Genomic DNA, 6,000 nt, shown 5'->3' with positions numbered 1-6,000 from the left:
AATTGAAATGTAGTGATTAATGCACAGAAAACTAAACAAATGTTTAAAACATTAATTCTAACGAAAGCAAATTGTTACACGGGAAAATAAAATCACTCATTGTTTACTATGGATCAGCCCTGAGTTGCCTTCATATTAAGAAAACACTGAATGTTAATGTTGATATGACTATGGAGTGAAGAATGTGCCATCCCAAATATGCCAGATTAATATATTGATTATTCAAGTTTGAAGACACTGGAGAAATTGTAGTTTCAAAAAGGGTGAGCTGACCTGTCTCTTTCTGCATGCAGCAAGCCATAAATAGATGCCTCTGAGCAGGGGTGCCCTCACCCTACCATGGGCGAGAAAATAGTCCTCATCCCCCAAGACCCGGAACAGACACCTGCAATGGACCTACATAAATCTATTAATGAAGTCATCCTTATCTCCCAACTGTTTCAAACCCCTCCTCCGTGTATGTCCCAGTGACTCCCCTAGAAAATGTCCTGCCCCAGCCAGACTGTCTTTATTGTGCCATTTCTTCTCAAATGTTCTGTTCTTTGTCTAAAATGTATAAAAGCAAAAGCACCTTGCTTTGGCCACATCTTTGGACTTCACTCTCCTGTGAAGAGCCCACGTACATGTAAACCTAAGAAGTGTGTATGTTTTTCTCTTGTTAATCTGCCTGGTGTCAGTCTGGCTTCTAGATTCAGCTAAGGAGCACGCTAAGAGCTAAAGCAGGGGATGAGGTGATCTCTGGCTCCCCTCCACTAAAATAAACAATTTTGAAACACACAGGAGGATGGGAAATCTGTGCAGTGAGGTCAGTTGAGAAAGAGCTAGTTTCTATGTCTGTTGAGGTCTTCAACAGATAGTGCCTCAAACGAGGTTTAATAAACAACAACTAGGCCAGGTGCAGTGACTCACACCTGTAATCCTAGCTCTTTGGGAGGTGGAGGTGAGCAGATCACCTGAGGTCAGGAGTTGAGACCAGCCTGGCCGACATGGTGAAACCCCATTTCTACTAAAACAAACAAACAAACAAACAAAACAAATTAGCCAGGCATAGTGGCAGGTGCCTGTAATCTCAGCTACCTGGGAAGCTGAGGCAGGAGATTTGCTGGAACCTGGGAGAGAGAGGCTGCAGTGAGCCGAGATTGTGCCACTGCACTGCAGCCTGGGTGACAGAACGAGACTCCGTCTCAATAAATAAAATAAAATAAAATAAAATAAAATAAAATAAAATAAAATACATCAACTAAAAGGAACACTGCAAGCATGTTATTTGGAAGTGTGGGAATAAATATCAAAAGAATCAGCCAAAAGGGTTACACATGGTTTTACTCTTCAAGAAGAGGAATGGGTTTTTAACACTATCATCTTAAAAACCTGGTAGAGCCAGTTGACATGTCAAGCAAAGTTTAGGCTGGGCGCGGTGGCTCACGCTTGTAATCCCAACACTTTGGGAGGCCGAGGTGGGTGGATCACGAGGTCAAGAGATCGAGACCATCCTGGTCAACATGGTGGTCTCTACTAAAAATACAAAAAAAAAAAAAAAAATTAGCTGGGCGTAGTGGCACGTGCCTGTAATCCCAGCTACTCAGGAGGCTGAGGCAGGAGAATTGCCTGAACCCAGGAGGCGGAGGTTGCGGTGAGCCGAGATCGCACCATTGCACTCCAGACTGGGTAACAAGAGTGAAACTCCTTCTCAAAAAATAAATAAATAGATAGATAAATAAAATAAAATAAAATGCGAAGTTTAAATTACAGCTTGCCCCTCCCCTCACTCCCTGGCAACCGACCCTCTGCAAAACAAGAACAAGAACAAAATGATTATCTTACTTAAATAAGGCATAGTCATGATGCGGCGTCCAATGCAGGCCGATAGGGGGCTCACTCAAGATGGGCTTTATTGTGGCCAGTTGCCACAACTTGCAGTTGTGTTTACAGACTAGCTTCTTTACCTTTTTCTGTTGACCTTTCGTCTTCACCCTATTATGCTGTTGACCACTGCTCTTCAAATTCTGGGACCACAGTATGGTGTGAGATATCAAGAATCCAGGGAGAGAGTGATATGGAGAGTCAATGCGAAGCCATTTAATTTGTAGAATTGGGTAAGTAATAATGTACCCTTCCTTTCTGTGGGCAGAGGAAAAGTGCTTAAAAATGCAACATTTTGCATCTTTCCTCTTCATTCACAACTTTTTATAAACTATGAAAGTTATGTAAAATCGAAGTTATTTTCCATTTGTAGTGATTCAGTGCATAGGATATGTTATTTTGTTAGTTTTCTTTTTGTCTTCTTTTTTGGAGACAGAGTTTTGCTCTGTCGTCAGGCTGGAGTGCAGTGGCGCAACCTCGGTTCACTGCAACCTCCGCCTCCCGGGTTCAAGTGATTCTCCTGCCTCAGCCTCCCGAGTCGCTAAGACTACGGGTGCCCGCCACCACGCCGGTAATATTTTTGTATTTTTAGTAGAGATGGGGTTTCACCATGTTGACCAGGATGGTCTTGATCTCTTGACCTTGTGATCTGCCCGCCTCAGCCTCCCAAAGTGCTGGGATTACAGGCATGAGCCACCGCGCCCAGTGTTAGTTTTCCGATATTTCCCAACAGATATCTGTGTAAATTATCTTTGCTGTTTTACTGGGCAAATTTCTAGAAACTGGCCATTCTGCTTAACTTGTATTTGTTGATTGGTTGGTTGGTAGCACCACAGTCAAACAGGTAATTGGTAACTATACTGTACTTGATTACAAAAATATTGAGGAAACACAGATATGAAACAATTCTATGTAATTGGCATTCTTATAAAATGCTCTCTCTTTAGGATATTTTGCAGCCATTTGGTATCCCTACCTCCACCCCTTTAATCTTCCAGTGGATTTGTAATTTGTTAATCTTGAAGTAGCAAATATTTTTGTAGTAAATAGCAAATGATACGTGCTTTTGAGAATCTAACCATGATAAGATGCGCACAGAGTCTAGTGCAATCAATGACCTTTAAATTGCCACATGGTTAGGAAGTGATTAGAAAGTATGGAGAGCCTCCAGAGAGGGTAGTGCAGAGCAGAAGTCCAGGGGTGAATAAGAATAAGGAGGCCAAGCGCGGTAGCTCACGCCTGTAATCCCGGCACTTTGGGAGGCCACAGTGGTCAGATCATGAGATCAAGAGCTCGAGACCATCCTGGCCAACATGGTGAAACTCTGTCTCTGTAAGAATACAAAAATTAGCTGGGCATGGTGGTACCCACCTGTAGTCCCAGTTATTTGGGAGGCTAAGGCAGGGGAATCACTTGAACCCAGGAGAAGGAGGTTACAGTGAGCTGAGATCATGCCACTGCACTCCAGCCTGGCAATAGAGCAAGACTCTATCTAAAAAAAAAAAAGTGAAAGAAAAGCCTGAGGTGAAGAACAGAAGGAAAGGGCAGGTTATTGAACCCATCTGAACCCTGGAATTGGAAAGAATGCAAGACATGTTTTAGAATACAGACGAAAAAGAAGAAAAAGCAATCAATACAGGGGTATCTGCACCAGAAAACAGTATTTCAAAATTAACTTTTCTTATTACTCATGCACATTTTTTAAAAAATCAAATAATCAAGCCTTAGAATAAAAACAATGCCCTGTTCCTCTTCTCCTATTCTACTTTCAAGTCTTTTGGTATTTATCTCTGTATAAATATTATGCTTATAATGCATTTTTCTTACACTAAACCCTACTGCTCCCACTGCAACCTCAAAATATAGTAATAATTTTTGTAAAATCAATAAGGTCTTTTTTTTCCTTTTGAGACGGTCTTGCTCTGTCATTTACACTGGAGTGCAATGGTGCCATCTCAGCTCACTGCAGCCTACACCTCCCAGGTTGAAGCAATTCTTGTACCCCAGCCTCCCGAATAGCAGAGATTACAGGCATGCACCACCAAGCCTGGCTAATTTTTGTATTTTTAGTAGAGACAGGGTTTCACCATTTTGGCCAGGCTGGTCTCAATCTCCTGGCCTCAAGTGATCCACCTGCCTTGGCCTCCCAAAGTGCTGGGATTACAGGTGTGAGCCACTGCACCAGGCCTAAATCAATAATGCCTACATAATTATGATTATATAAATATTGTCCATTACAGAGCCAAGCAATGTGCCATGATTACATTTTCTAATTTTTCATTTTTTCTTGTAGTTTTTTCCCTTTGCTTATTTTTCTATGTATTGTGTTAATTCTCCCCTCAATATACCATCAGATGTGACAAATGTCCATTTATATTATTTTCCAAAAACGTTATCAGCTAATGCATTAATTCTTTCTTCCCCATCCTCTCACTTGAGATCTGCTTCCTGGCACCCTTTGTCTTTCACTCCTTCCCCCTCCTTGTCTTCTTCTTCTAATTGGGACAAGCTGCTGTCTACTCTTTCAGTACAGCTGTCTAGCTGAGACTCCCCTTTGCTGATAATCTGTGTTAGATCCTCTGTTTCCCAAAAACCATGTCTTCCCCTTTTATATTTTAACTTTCTTGTTTTGCTGGAGTATATCCTCTAGTAAGTTCCCAAGACAGGGTGCGTGAGAAGTAAAAATGATTTTAGTCCTTGAATGTTTGGAAATGCCTTTTATTTGCCCCCACACTTTATTATAGAATAGTTAGAAACACTTTGCCCATAGACTTTTCAAGGCCTTGCTGCACTACTTATGACAGCCAGTGTTGCTGTTGAGAAGTCTGATGATCTTTGTGTTAACCTTTTTGAAAATCTTTCCCTCTCTCTCGAAGCTGTTAGGATCTTCCATTTTTTTTTAACATTCTAAAATTTCACAGTATCTTGCATTGGTATGGGTTTTCTAACTTTTGAGTGTGCCTTTTCAATCTGGAGACATGTGTCCTTTGGTTTGGGAAATATGATTGGATTATTTCTTTAATAATTTCCTTTGTTTGGTATCCTCTTTCTCTCTCATAGAACTCACATTAGCCTGGGTACTTCCTGGATTGGTCATCTATTTTCTTTCCCTTCCCATTCCCCGCACTGTCCATCTCTTTAATACATGTTCTGTTTTTCTGGGAGAATTCTCAATTCTATCTTCTGAACTTTCTATTAGAATTTTTATTTCAAAAAGTATTGTCTAATTCACTGAATGTTTCTTTTTTTCCAGATTATCTATTGTCCCCGTTTCATAGATACAATTCTTCTCATATCTTCAAGGGTATTATGATTTCTTTGAAGATTTTTCTGCTTTTTGCCTAGTCTCTGTTGCCTGTGAGCAGTTTTTCTCTATTTTGGGCTTTGCCCTTCATGTCACAGGCTTTGCCCAGGTGTCTGGGGATCCTTCAATATTTAAAAGTGAGGCACTAAAACATCAGTTGGAAGTTGTGTGTGTGGTGGGTAGTAACCTGATTGGCCTCAATGGCGGGTGATAAAATAGAGTCAGTTGTTTTGTTATGTGGTGTTCCAAATGCCATTAGCCATGGATAATGGTAGCTAATGGCAGTAAACTTGTTGTAATGTTGTGAGACTCCTATACGTGTTTTACCCAGACACTAATATTAACACTTTGCTGCATTTGCTTTATAATTCAGTATCACAGCCATACAGTTCCTATGTATGTGTACACGCTGAACCATTTTAAATTTCAAACATAATTCCTTAAATATTAGGTTGGTGCAAAACTAGTTGCAGTTTTTGCCATTGAAAGTAATGGCAAAACTGCAATTACTTTTGCACCAACTGAATACTTCAGTGTATATTTCTTAAGATCAATGATATTCACTCAGAAAATAATTCAATTTTCAAAAGCAAGATATTTAACATTAATATAATACTATTATTGAATCTACAGACCTCCTTCAAATTCACCAATTTTCCCAAGAATATTCTTTATAGAACCTTTTCCTTTTGGGCCAGGATCGAATCTAGAACAGAGCACTGCAATGAGCTTTCATGGCTCTTTAGTCCCCCTTAATCAGAAATAGCTTCTTGGCCTTCCTTATCTTTTATGATATTGCCCTTTTTTTCACACTGACCGTTTTGAAGAGTGTA

The sequence above is a fragment of the Callithrix jacchus genome, chromosome 19, assembly GCF_049354715.1.
Source record: "Callithrix jacchus isolate 240 chromosome 19, calJac240_pri, whole genome shotgun sequence".
Lineage (NCBI taxonomy): Eukaryota > Metazoa > Chordata > Mammalia > Primates > Cebidae > Callithrix > Callithrix jacchus.
Note: the sequence above shows the minus strand (reverse complement) of the source record.